General features: G+C 41.5%; 1 protein-coding gene across 4 annotated transcripts in view; it reads left to right on the top strand.

The window, feature by feature from the left end:
- The window catches only part of NHSL1 (NHS like 1), a 240735-nt gene that overhangs the window by 87236 nt on the left and 138865 nt on the right, over nucleotides 1-14634 (top strand). The window lies entirely within an intron of this gene.

Here is a 14634-nt window from a genome sequence, read left to right as displayed (position 1 = left end):
AATGTATCTTCTGCTTAAGGGTAGTCCTTAAGCCGCACATAAAGCATGCCAGATAAACTAGGTTTTACTGCATACTGAAGTAATCATTATCCATTTTGGCAGATCTTGAAAGAACACATCGTCATCATCATAATCCAGTGAGTTACCAATTATGGCATTGGATTTTTAAATTTATAATATGGTACTGTTTTTCTGGCAGGCCCTTTGTGCTTAACAGGTGAGAATCTTCTTGGAAACTAGATAGTCAGTTTGTTGGCACTTTCACTGGAAATTGTAGAATTCATACAAATAAAGTGATAAAGTATTCCACTAGTGCTCACAGAGCACCTTGAGAGTAGCAAGGTACTTTCAAATTCCTTTGTTTAGGAAGGTGAGGATGGGAGAGTTGTTTTGTGGTACATATGTGCCCAGAGGCTGTCAGGTCCTTACTTAGATGCTGGATTTGTTTTTTGATGTCTTGTTGCCCTAGAGTTTGTTCTGCACTTTTATGGATCGTGTCCCATCTAGGTGCTCCTGGGGAATATTTTTCCTTCTTCTCATTCTGTTTTGAAGTTCTGCTTGCAAGAGGTGGGGGTATGAGAGAGAGAGAGAGAGAGAGAGAGTAAAATCAGGCCTGAAATTTCAGGCCCCGACACTAGTCCAAAGCTTTGTATGTCACTTTTATAAGTAGTGGATACTGTAAAAGGAATTCGGTAAGGAAGATGAGTGCCCTCTTAAACTGAGTGTCCTCTTAAATCCAGCCCCAAACTCAGAAATCATACACAATCTTATGGAACTGATTTAAAAAGACAAGTTAAGGCTGCCTGCATTCTGGCTCCTTTATGTGAAGCTAACTATTCAATTCCGTGTGATTATCATCTCCTGAGCTGCCCTGTTCTGTGTTTACATTCGGAAGTTGGAAAGCCTTTTAAAGTTTTGGCAGTCTGGAGAGGTGTTTGGTCAAAGCTTTCAGAACTCTGGGGCTCCTGGGGGGAAAATTTGCAAGGAGCAAAGTTGATGGTGACAACCAAGTGTCCTGGTAATTTATAAAAAGAATGTTCTGATGGATAAGATGTATCCTGTAGAACTAAATCCATTATAAGCAGCTTGCACTGTGGGAGGACAAATTTCAAGCTCAGTGCTGCTGCCTGTTTAGGGCTGTTGATTATTCAATCAAATCAAGGTAAACTTTCATAGCTAGCTAATGTAGTATGATAAAGGAGACTGCATTACGCAAGGACTTCTTGCTGAACAGTCTGGGGACTATTTACATAGACCCAGTTTGCACGATCAAGGAGGGGAAATAAGCCATCCGGAACCCTACCTCCACCCATGGGTTTAGGGTGGCTTGTTACCCACAGCAACAAGCCACCCCAGCCAGGTTTGCATAACACAACATGAAGTTCTGCTGCAGAGAGTAATTATGCAAACCTTCCCACTGCTGTGGCTTGTTTCCCCCTCCGTGATTGTGCGAACCCAGTCATTGTCTGTGTTTTGGAGCCCGTGTTTGGAGCAGCCATGAGTGCCTCTATATGGAAATGTTACCTAAAGACTGCATCATTTCCTGGTCCTGTGCACTGGTGTGGATGACTAAAATCATCTTTCCTAATATGATTGCTTTACAAGGTCTGTCTGAGCCCAAAGCATTATCTTCAGACGGCCCCTAAGGTGACTCTCCCACAGTATGGGAAACTCCCTGACTTCACTGCAGTCCCAGCTGTAGGAATTTCCTAATCAAGCAGAGAAACCTTAGGCTAGGTGTGGGTGGGCACAGAACAGCAAATCCAGGTGAGAGTAGCAGGTCTGAGTAATGTGACCAAAGGAGAGGTGAGATTATTTTCCCTTTGAAATATCACCAAGATGCCAGCCTACAGTGTTCTCCCTGTAGACCTGATTCCCTGTAGACCTGATTCTCGGTCAGAGCCAATGTGATGGTTTAGTAGCTGGTGTTTGGGGCTTGGACCATGGAAGCCTAAGTTCAAATCCTTGCTCAGTCATAGACATACTGAGCCATAAAAGTAATCAATTGACCACTTCTCAGCTTAATTTATCTTATAGGTTTGTTGCAAGGGTAAAATGCCAAAACAATGTCGTATATACTGCCCTGATGCCCTTGGAAGAAAGGCAGGTATACACATGTAATGTAACTAACCCATTCGTCTTTCCCAATGTTTTCCTTTTCTAAGCGTGTGTTCTGATCAAGATCTTCATTCATGGAGCTGCTAAGGATCAAACTACATGTTACTTTACTTCCTCCCCCTTTTTTTACTCTAAAGTAAGCACAGGGGACCCAATCCAAATTGGGACCCTGGTGTGGAGAAAGATAGGAGAGTTTTAACTTTTCCCCTGCTGTGATTCCTATCCAGATTGAGATCTCCCTAGCTATTTAAATTAACAAAAAGTGATCCGTTAAAATAAATGCCAGCTATATCTTTAAAGTAATGTGTAGTTTGGCCCTGAGCTGCAAGTTGGGCTTTTTAAAACTAGAGTAAATAAAAAGGAGCCAACATAAGCCTTCTTTGTGAAATATCCTTCCTATTTAAGATCAACTGAGTGTAAGAAAAAAACATGGATCCATGTCACCCCAGTAATTTGTGATCCATTTTCATCCCAAAGAGTATATGAGAAACTGAGTCATATAGCTAAGTGCTGATTGATACTGAGCAAATTAGTGCAGCTGCTGACTCTCTCTCTGTGTGTGTGTGTGTGTGTGTGTGTATATATATATATATATATATATATACCCCCTTACTTTAAGGCAACCCTTAAGTCAGGAGTGGGCAGCTTGTAGACCAAAATATCTGGAGGGCCACAACTCCCATCATCCCTCACCATTGGCTATGCTGGCTAAGGCAGTTGTAGGCCAAAACAACTGGACAGCCACAAGTTGCCCACCCCTGTTCTAAAAGAAGATGTAATATAGATGCTGGGAGGATGTTGGCAAGTCAACATCTTTATTTTTTCTGGCAGTTGTACTGAGTGTTCAACCAGATCATCAGCTTTGCATGATGTTGGACAGAAATAAACTGTGGTTTGGATGTAAGGCCAAAAGCAAGAAAAGGGGATGGAGGGGAGGTTTTAATCAAGATGTACTATGAGGGTGTTACCCAGATGTTAGTTTATTTGCTTGAAGATCACTGCTTCAGTACTTTGAACATTGTTTAAGATCTTTTGTTGGCAGCTGACTTTTTTTGTTTTAGTTTTAAAGGGATGACAAAACTGGCAAAGCAAATGTGCTCATGTGTGATATATTATGAGTCAGTATGTTATGTATTGTTGGCTCCATTAGGATTTATGTTCTCTCTTGTTCATTACATTTCCACTAGACTTTCTTGCAAGGGCTAGTTTTTCTTTTAATGAGAGTTCACACAGTCAGACAGTGATGTGGGGCGGGGGAAGATTGGGGGTGAACATAGTGCATTGATTTTGATTGCAGCATTATTGTACACTAGACTTATATAAAATAAAGAAGTCCATTGTACAGAGCACAGTAAGGGGCAGGAGGAGAGAACCATTTTTTCCCTGTAATTGGACAGCAACTATAAAAGCCTGAATCACTTGTAATAATAGAGATTGCAATGGATGTTTTGTTTTGGCTTAGCTTTTTTTTTTGCATGAGGAATGGGGGAAGGATATGGTGGACTGTTTTAAAGCACTGGAGATGGTCAGGATCAAATTAGCTTGTGCAGTTGATGTTAGTTAGTCGGTTATATGTTGGAATAATAAGATGTAAAATCGAAGACTTTACATCTTACATTTACATCTTTTATGCATTTACCAAAGATGCATAAAAGTCTATGGCTTCTAGATGCTATATGTGATGATAGTTTTGTGTATTTTGTTTTGTGTACAAATGGTATACTGTGCCAGGAAGCCAAGGTCAATTGAAATTTCTTTAAATACGCTCACCTGACAATCTACATGAAGTGGTGCATGCTGCTTCCTACAGAGACATTCTTCCTTGTGGGAATTTAGTAACATTTGAAATAGTTTCAAATGCTGCAAAATAGTTTCAAGTAAAGGGGAGATGGTAAAACAGCTTGCTGCAGATCAGAATCGAGATGGCCACCAATTTGGATAGCTTTAAAAGGGGGTTAGACAAATTCCTGGAGGAAAAGCCTATCATTGGCTATTAGTTTTCTTGATGGCTATGTGCTACCTCCAGTACTAGAGGCAGTGAGCCTATGTACAACAGTTGCTGGGGAACATGGGTGGGAAGGTGCTCCTGCACTCATGTCCTGCTTGTGCATTCCTGGTCGACAGCAGTTGGCTACTGTGTGTACAGAATGCTGGACTAGATGGACCCTTGGTCTGATCCAGCATGGCTCTTCTTATATTCTTATGAAGGGAATAGTTGATGAACTGGGGGAAAAGAAAAATCTATATACTGCTTGCTTACGAAGTTTTTATATTAGAGTATGAATCCAAGATAGAACCATTATGAAAAGGGGTCAGTCTCTTGTGTCATTGTGGGTTTATTTCATGTGGAGCTGTGAATGCCTAAGGCCACAAACCGTATGCATTGTCAAACTTGCTGGTTATCTACTGGAGTTGTAAAACTTTGAATGAAGATCAGTCTCAAAGGTGACAGAGTCTGCAGCTGGGCTGGTTTAAATGTCACATTACATTTACTGGGGTACTGTAAGGTTTTTTATTTATTTTATTATAGAAATCTGTTTACTGCCCTTCAGTAGAAATTCCCAGGGTGGTTTATGTAAAAGAAAAATACAGAAAAAAATTACAGATAGGTATGAGGTGACTCCTCGTAATTTTTTTGAATAATTTGTAATACACACAAAATATATATCAAAAGACACTGTTCAGGTCCTTTTTTGTATATTTTCATTAAAGGGAATAGTTTTTCACAGACTAGGAATCTTCTGTTCTGTGTAAATTATATTCTGTTCTTGTGTCCTTTAGGCAAAGATATTTGGGCATTATTTCCTCTTCTTTTCCATCTTGGGCATAACTGAGGAGCATTCGAATTGAGAACAATGAATAGTGCAATCCTATTCATGTCTACTCAGAAGTAAGCCTCACTGAGTTCAGTGGGTTTACTGCCAGGTACATGGGCATAGGATTGCAGCCTAAAAGACATAGGATTCATGTAATCCTGTCTACTAGGACACTACATTTATTTTTATACTTGTGTTTTTACCTGGTTCATACATATAAATGGCCCTGATCCATAGGAACAGAAGCTTGGGCTTTTCATGAGGATTGTAGTCAATAAACATTGAGCAAGATGCTCTTGGGAACTGCTCAAATTTTTGCAGTATAACAAGAAATACAACACAATAACATGATTTTACTGCCCTTATGCTAATCAAACACAGATATTGTGAAATCAAGCTGACTTTACATGTTATGTGAAGGTCTGGTTTGGTTTTACCAGTATCTCTTGCCTGCTACCTTTTTCATTCAGTGTAGTTTCTGAAGCCTAATTTGGATTCTTTATCAGTTTAGGGTTTATAGGAGCACAAATTATGGGGATGCTCATGATGTATCATATGCAAAGGAAAATGACAGTGTGAATGACCTCTTGGAAACACAGAAATTTAGAGCTGAAGTTTGCCACTTAACAGGGCTATATTCAATGAAATTTGAATATAGTCCTCTTAAGTGGGCTATACTTTGGCCACATAATGAGAAGACAGGATACTCTGGGGAAGATGCTGATGCTGGGGAAGGTGGAGGGCAAAAGGAAGAGGGAAGATGGATGGATGATATTCTGGACGTGACGGACTTGACCTTGGGGGAGCTGGGGGTGGCAACAGCCAACAGGAAGCTCTGGTGTGGCCTGGTCCATGAGGTCACGAAGAGTCAGAAGCGACTGATGGAATAAACAACAACAAAGTGGGCTATATTCAAATATATACACTGGGTTAGTTTGAACATCACAATAAGCCACCATGGGTTAATCAATTAACCCATGGACGCTTGAGATATGCATTGGCCACCATTTTGAACATTCAAGCCATGTTGGGATCTCACAGTAGCTTGTTGTGTCGTGCAAACCCAGGTTCAGGGGTTGAGTGTTAAACAACCCTCAGATAACTGTAGAACAATGGCTTTTTAAACTCTCAGCTAACCCACAATGCCCAGGTTCACATGACACAACAAGGTCTGGTGCACCCTGCCCAGGCTTGTGTATTCAAAATGGTGGCTGGTGTTAGTCTCGGAGCCCTGTGGGTTAATTAACCTACAGTGGCTTACTGTGATGTGCAGACCAAGTCACTGTCTTTTATTTAGGAGAGGCTTCCATGGGATTGAGTAACCTTTGAGTAACATCTTCGAAGTAGAAAATATTTTTAAAAAAATTATTAATACTTATCTTCCGCTTAATACAATAAGCGGTTCACATATAAATATAAAAAATCACATTTAAATACACTATTAAAAACAATTTCAACTTCAGTAACAATACAAATCACATTTAAATACACTATTAAAAACAGTTCAAATAACAATGCAAAACAATACAATGAACAGTAAGATGGAGCGGCATACAGTTAATTGCAATTAATGGCAAGCCAGAGAAAGCCTGGTGAACAAGTTTGTTTTCAGTAGGTGTTTGAAACATACCACATTTTCTTCTTCCCAAACAACATGGGAGTGGGTGCTGCCACTGAGAAGGCCCGCATTCGAGATACTATGTGGTGACATTCTGTTGGTCACAGAATGACCAGCAAGGCCTCCTCTGAAGATCTTAAAAGTCAGCTGGGTATTGATAGGGGAAAGCAGCCTGCTAGATAGCCTGGTCAATTGTAAATTGAATTACAAGAAGTTGCTTTTTACACACACATAGATGTGGGGTGTGTGGGAATATGGTGGGTTGGTCATGTTCATTTGATATGCCCCTCTATGTTAAGTTTCCTCTGGTTGTTCGTCTCATTAATTAATTGCTTCCTCTTGGTAAACTTCACAGTTCCAAACTTTATACAGAGCTTCTTTCATATGCTGCTTCCTTTACTAGAAACCTGTTGAATTTCTAGAAGCTGATTCAGTGAATGCTAGCGTGTTTATCATTGAGCTGAACAGGATGACACCAGTATGAGTTGCTATGGAATTTGGGTTCTCAAAACAGTGGGTGGTAATGATGTATGATAAAGCTGGAGCTGGCAGGCAGACAAAGGGGAGGGAGAGGATAGAATGGGCTTCCATTATGAAGGCTTAAATTCATACATATGCCTACCTTGCCTTCCTCTTGCTTGGTCCTCTTGGTCTCATTCCAGTGCTAATTTCTCTCTTTTACTCTCCTGAATGGTAGTGGATTGCTTGGTAATTACTAGGGATGTACGAAAGTGACTTACCTTTTGCGGATTAAGTTGATGGTGGGGGGGGAGGCGTTCCGTCCCTCCCCCTGGAATCCTGGCCGGGGGGGAGGCGCTCCGTTCCTCCCCCCCTCGAACAGCCAGCTGTGCTCCGCAGCAGCTCCGTGGAGCAGCCGGCCAGGCCTGGCCCGGCCAGGCCAGAGCTGTCTGCAGCCGGATTTCCGGCTGCGGAGGGCTCTGGGTAAAAAACAAAACAAAACCGCGTACGCAAATGGTGGCGGCTATGGCCGGCGCCATTTGCGTTCCTTCTTTTTGGCCGTCTTAATCTACGTAAATATTTACGTAGACTATGACGGTGAAAATAAAGGGGAACGCAAATAGCGTAGCGGGCGCTATTTGCGTCCCTTTTTGATTCCTCGTTTTAGCCTGCATAAATCTTTACGTAGGCTAAAACGGTGAATCAAAAGGGGATGCAAATAGCGCCCGCTACACTATTTGCGTTCTGCTTTATTTTCGCCGTCATAGTCTACGTAAATATTTAAGTCTACGTAGATTAAGACGGTAAAAAGAAGGAACGCAAATGGTGGCGGCCGTAGCCACCGCAATTTGCATACGCGGGGTTTTTTTTTTTTTAAACCCACCCAACCATGATAGGCTACGTAAAGATTTACGTAGCCTATCACGTCTTTTTTTTTTTTTTTTTACACAAGCCTGGAAATGGCGGCGGCGGCAGCCGGTCGGAAGACCGGCCGGAGCTACCGTCGCCCGGAAGATCCGCCCCAGGTGAGTCTCGTCCCGGGGGGGATCTGCGGGGTGGCGGGGGTGTGTGGCAGGCCATTCCGCCACGGAGTTCGGGGGGCCGAATGCACTGGCATTCAGCTTCACCGAGATCCGTGGCGGAATTCTCTGACATCCCTAGTAATTACCCTTTTCTTTAGATTTACGGAGCTTTTCCCCTAGTGGCAGAAAATACTATGATACACATGAGGGAAAGGGGCCACTGTGTGTGTTGAAATAATATTATTTAAGCTCTGTACCGCATGTAACATTTTTTCCCCCTCTTCTTGATACATGGAATTGTATTTTTACATTAAAGAAGACCACCATAAAATAATACAATAAGATCACTAATTAAGGCGGGGAAAGAAACTGACTGATTACAGTTCTTAGTATATCATGGGTAAGCTTGTGGGACAATTAAACAGCCTAAAGAGAAGCTCCCTAACTAGTGAGTGCTGAACTGTAAGTTATGTGGCTGAATTAGAACTGAGATTATTACATCTTAACCATGCTTCTATAGTAAGATATAAATATTCAGGATTCACCCATTCCAGTAGCCATGAAATGGGTGAGCATGAGGAGCAGCCAGACTTTTTTCCCAATGTTGAAGCTGCAAAGGTGGGTGGGGTTTGTCCCATCCGTTGCTCATTGATCCCTGCCAGCTCCAAGGTTTGGGTAGAAGAGTTGGGGTTGTTTGGCAGCTCTGTGACCAAGGCACCCGGAGATCCTTGGCCATGCAGGGCTAAAGCGGTAACCCCCACCCGGTGTGCTCCCCTGCCTTGAAGCAGGGAAGGCTCAGGAGGCTGGATGGTGCTTCGGCATTTTAAAGTAGCACTGTCCAACCCAACACACTGTCCTTCCTACCAGGGAAAAGCTGCGAGGGGTTTGCTTGGAGAGGAGGGGGCAGGCGCTTAATCAGCAGTGCCAGCGCAGCACTGTAAACCTCTGTAAATATCAATGATAAACTATAGAAGTGAATTATAAAAACTATTCAGACTCAGGTCGTAGGTTGCTGCGGTCATTCTGCTGCAAAATAGGCGGCACTGTAGGGAATGCTTCGTACTTTCCCCTCTCATCATGCCTACACACCCAAATGATGCAAATTTTCTAAACTCAAATCTTTTGGATGCCAGCAATTGCTTAAAATTCCAGAGTAATAACTACTTGTGGTTTGGTATGTGATGCCATAATCACATGGCTAGTTTAGATAATTATGTTGTATTGACAACAAATGTTAACTTGGACATGCTAAAACTATAGGTTAGACTTCTGGTGGTTTCCAAGAGTGTATTTCAGTCTTTATTTGGACTGTTATCAGTGTGTTAAATTTGGAATATGCTTGGAAAAAAATAGACTTTGAACTAAAGTAGCTGCATTAGTACTGCTTTCCTATATTTTTAGAACTAGCACGTTGATACTTTTCTGTGATTTAGGGTGCAATCCTATGCGTGTTTAGACAGAGAAAAGGCCTACAACTCCCAGCATGCCGCAGCCAGTTGTAGGCCTTTTCTCTGTCTAAACACGCATAGGATTGCACCCTTTAGTAATTACATTCCAAGAGCTTTCAGAAATCTAAGAGTTAATTTTTAGAAAGCTGCTTTTAGATTATGTCTAGTGTTTTGTTTGTTTTGTTTCCATTTGATTTTAAGCTTTGTTTCAAAATTCCAGTTGGCAGAATTCTCAATTAAGTTGTGTTTTTAAAATCCTGTATAAAATTGCATTCTGTTATATAGGTACCATGCATATTAGTTTTAACTAGTTCATAACTTACATTTTATGTAAAGTTTATTTGGAAAAATGGTTCTTGATAGAGATGGTAGACCTCCCCCAGGCTCATTTTTAGATCGGGACCAGCAGTTAGGCCCCAAAGTGGGCAATGTTTGCAAAAATGTTTTTACTTACTGCTCCCCCCTCTCCCTCAGTATCTAAATTTGCTCATAATTGTTGACCTCCCCTGGGAGCCTCCAAACTCACTTACTTGGTGGCTGCTGCCTATGGCTGCATATTTCTTTCTCCTCCAGGGTGGCTGCTGGAACTACACTGGCAAGTCGATCTTTCTTTCTTTCTGTTCCTCTCTCTCTCTCTCCCCCCCCCTTCCTTCCTTCCTTCCTTCCTTCCTTCCTTCCTTCCTTCCTCTCCCCACGATGAAGCATTCTGGGAACTTCCCAGAATTTCAGGTGCCTCTCTACAGAGAGAGGTAGAGAGAGAGATGGGAGGATGGGTGGGGGAGAGGTACCTATTTGGCTCCCTACTCCTGTAGTCATCCCTGAAGCAGAAACAACTGATGCTGGAGTGGAGTGGGTCGATGGATAGGAGGGAGCAATGCTGTTTCCATCCCAGATTAAAATCCAAGCCAGAGAAGAATTCAGGGGTTGTAATGCTTGCCTCTGTTTTTTCTAATATATTCAGTAACAGTATTCAGAAAGAAGTATATGCAAAAACGCAGCCCTAAGGCATGAATACTGAGACATGAACTAAGCAAATGAGTTATTGTGCTTGGTTAGAGCAAATTGCCTATGCCAGACTTCAGTATGTCTAGAAAACTGCAGACAAGTCTTGAGGGTTTGGGTAAATATATAAATACTTGTTTATAATAACCTACCTAAGAGGTTTTTATTTAAGAACATTTATATCCTACCCTTTCACAGTAAAAAACAACAAACGCTTGGGGCTGCTTACATCATTACAAAAATTACATAGCAGTAAAAACAACAATAAGACACAACAGCAACAGATAAAAGCTGTATAAAATATCAGGGTCAGCCATTAAAAACTAACCAGGCAAACTAAAATATTATCTGAATAAAGAAGTTTTAGCTAGGTAGTGGAAGATAAACAGACTGGGGCCAAAAAGGACCTTCCTGAGGATATTCCAGTTTGGATGTGGCCGCAGATATGCTTCTCACACACATTCCAATAAATCTAGTTTCAGTGAGATGCAGAAAAGTTGGGATAAAGAAAAGAGCCTCCTCAGATCTTAGGGAGCAGGCAGTCTATGAATCCAAGCCATATACCACAGGGCCAGTTCAACATGTAACACCAAGCCAAAATCCCGTCTTAATGGCAGGATGTACACAAACAGCATGGAGCTGGCTTTCCTTCATAAGAACAAGCTAACAATCCCGGATTTAGCGCTTAACTGTAGCTTCCTGTGATGGATGAAACTATGGAACTATGGTTAATGGCTTGCAAACAAGCCAGGATTCATAAGCCAACTTTAAGTCTGGGTTTAAAGCTGGCTTACAATCCTGGTTTGTTTGCAAGCTCTTCTTAGCCATAGTTCCCAGTTTGCCTGTCCTAACAACCTATGGTTAAGTGCTAAATCCATGTTTTGCGGCTGGCATGAAGGGAAGTGTAAACTGGGCTGCATGTGGATGCACACCAGTTGTGCATATCCTGGAGATAAGCCAGGATTTTTGGCTTAGTGTTACATATCAATGTGGCCATAGACACATAGAATCAGAAAGAGACAGAAGTTAGCTGAAGAATGAAAACTTCTTAGTAGCAGAATTGTACATCGATTTGAGGAAACAATACCTTGATCCCCTATTAGTTGTGCTTGAGGATACTTCTGGTGCAAGTATAACTCTATTATTATTAGCTGGAACAGATCATTATACATCATATAGGACTGCTAAGTTTGTCAGTTGAGCCCTGGAGAGATGAAAGTCATTGACTGTTAAAAAAACACACACCAAAACCCTAAATCTGTAAACATGGTAATAACATGCGGACAAATATTGTTTTAGGATTTTAAATTTTTTTAAATTTGTTTTTGTTAATTATTTTATTAACAATTTGTATTTTGGTTTCCCTTTTGGTTGATATGAGAATTCTATTTGTTTTTGTATGCGGATGGCCTGATTGGCTAAAAACCAATAAATTTCTTCTTATATCTTGGTTTGCAGGGTGGTTTTCTCTGGAGAGCTGATGGGAGGTAGCAGGTCTGCATGTCAGGAGTGCATATACTGTGCTTGCATCCCCCTATGATCTACTTTTATCATTGTAAATAAATCAAATAATACAAAATGCCATAAGTCTCCAGTGATCTCTCCCCTAAAGGAAGCCAAATTCTAGCAGTGCTGCTCCTGGAACTTCTCACCACTTGGGGAACTGGGGAGTTCCAGCAATAGCCTTATATGAATGAAAACTATTCTTGATATTGGTGTAACTGAGAGGATTTTGTATGCATCAGTTCTGGGATTCAGTACCAGAGAGTTCTGGGATTTAATACTATTACTTCAGTACCTGAAAGATTATTATTAATTATTTTTGTAGCTCAAAGGTACAAAGTGTGGTGCGATTCTGAAATGATAATTGCTCAGCTTAGACTGAGTTTCAATGCAACATTCCTCCAAGTATTTGTCAGGCTTCATTTGCCCCTTTGTAGAATGAGAATAGCTACGTTTCTGTCAAGGTTCTTCTGAGGTGATCAGAGCTCAGAAGATTGCATGGAACTTTGCAAATGAAAAGTAAGAATACAAATTTTGAATACTTTCGGGACTGACCATCCTTGTGTCAGTATCGGAAACGTTGAGCCCAGTTATGCCAACCAACATGCTGTTATAATCAGGATGTTGCACCTCATCTTTTTGTAAATCAAAAGACATTATTGTCAGCTTCAGTACATAACAACAGTGGGTTGTTGTTGTTTTATTGCTCTGAAAATCGGAAAGGTATGGCTTTAATGTGTGTTTATGGTCTTCAGTGACTAGTTGGGCCAGTGAGACCAATATAAATACTGAACTCTTGATATTCAAAAAGTGAACATAAAAAATAATGTGTGTGCTTTTCCTTTTTTTATACCAAGGGCCACATTGTGCGATTATTAATTTAGACAAGGACAGTTTTTGTTGGTTTTTCTTATGCAACATCAGACATGCTATATTACAGCCTTGCCCTCGAGATGTGTTCTACTACAACTCCATCATCCCCAGCCAGCTCTGGCTGGGGGTGATGGGAGTTGTAGACTAACACATCTGGAGGGCACCAGGTTACGGAAGGCTGCAACAGAGCATGTCCATTAGCAACGGGTTAAGGAATCACGCTTTCAAATTGGCAGGGCTGATTTAATGATTGCCAACTTAAATCATGTTCCCCTGCTGGAAGACAACACAGTCAGGCTCAGTAATATACTTTGCCTGATTAGCTGCACCTGCTGACCATCCCCAGGGCAAAGTGAAGGCTTTATTGCCACTGGTATAAATCTCAAATGATAGCTGCTGTCTACCTTCTTCCTTCCCTTGCATGTTGCCTGCATATGACAGAGTAACTCTTGTCTTTTTGGTTTTATGCCATCAAAAATGGTTTTAAGTTTTAAAAATATATTTATACACATGTAAATTCACACACCTTAGCAGTTTAAGTCATGCATTTAACAGGATTGGTGGATTGCTAAATGTCATGTTTTAAAATTTCTATAAGTTTTTTTTTCTCTAATGGAGTTACGAAAGCATTATGTGTGTTAAATTTGACAAACTGTCTTACTGTAGCATGAACCAGATTCCTTTATCTTGTACACTTTCCCCTGAGAACAGATATATTTCAGCAATAGTATTGTGTATTTATCCAAAGCAGTACCTGTCCTCCCAAAAGCTGTTCCTGTTTTACAGATCTGAATGATCAACCACAGTAAGGCCACAGTATTCCATCAACTGTCAACTATTGCTGTTACAATACAATAACACAAAAATGTAATTTAAGATAAATGGCACATACCCTGAAGCTGTCCAATATTAAGCATAAAAACATTTCCAAGAGTACCTTCATCAGGGGTGGAGAACTTTTTTTCCTATCAGGACCTGCTCTGCATCTTCAAAGGTTTCCTCCAGTTTGAGACTGCTCAGTGCTGGGGAGTGTCTCATCTGAGGAGGGACCCTTTGAAAACATGTATTGGGCTAGGAGGTTACCTGGTGCTGGCGAGTTTTGAAGGTGCAGATGAAATTAAGCAAAGGGCTACATTTGACCCATGGGCCATAGGTTTCCCACCCCTGACCTATATCATGAAAGAAGACAGATACATTTTTCTTTGCATGATGGCGATCTTCGCCTCCACACCCCCCCCCTCTGCATTCCAGTTGGATGGGCATTTTCACCTGTCTAGCTGAGGTGTTGGGTATGGAGAGGGAGTGAGGCTGGGGAAGGCTAGGAATAGCTCATATCCCCACTTCCCCACTCTCCTGCACTCCCCGCCTACGGGAAAGTCCCCTTTCTGTCCTCTCTGAGGTCGCCTTTGTGACCTCGGAAAGACAGCCAGCATGGTTCTCTCCATGTCAGCCACAAGGGCCTGGGGCAAGGAGCTCAGACTTATGTGTGTGAGGTTGGAGCGCTGACTCCAACCACAGATCCAGGAATCCAAAGTATTCTATGGCCCCCCAGACTCTGTCTAGAGGTCATAGGATTGCTCTCTAAAACTCAGAATACTGCTGTAAGCCCAGATTGAGCAGCACACCCCTCATTTTCCCTTTCAGCAACTAACAACAATTCATTAGAGCAAAGTATTGGGAAGACAGGATTCCTGTTTTTAGTTATAGGTTGGCCATTGACTTAATAAATATCCATGTTTACACAAATGTGTATACCTGAGTAATTTGCTTGGCAT

The sequence above is a fragment of the Heloderma suspectum genome, chromosome 1 (assembly GCF_057233095.1).
Source record: "Heloderma suspectum isolate Gila_16-S chromosome 1, 16-S_ref, whole genome shotgun sequence".
NCBI classification, from domain to species: domain Eukaryota; kingdom Metazoa; phylum Chordata; class Lepidosauria; order Squamata; family Helodermatidae; genus Heloderma; species Heloderma suspectum.
The sequence above is the reverse complement of the archived record's forward strand: the minus strand, read 5'-3'. Positions and strand labels throughout refer to the sequence as shown.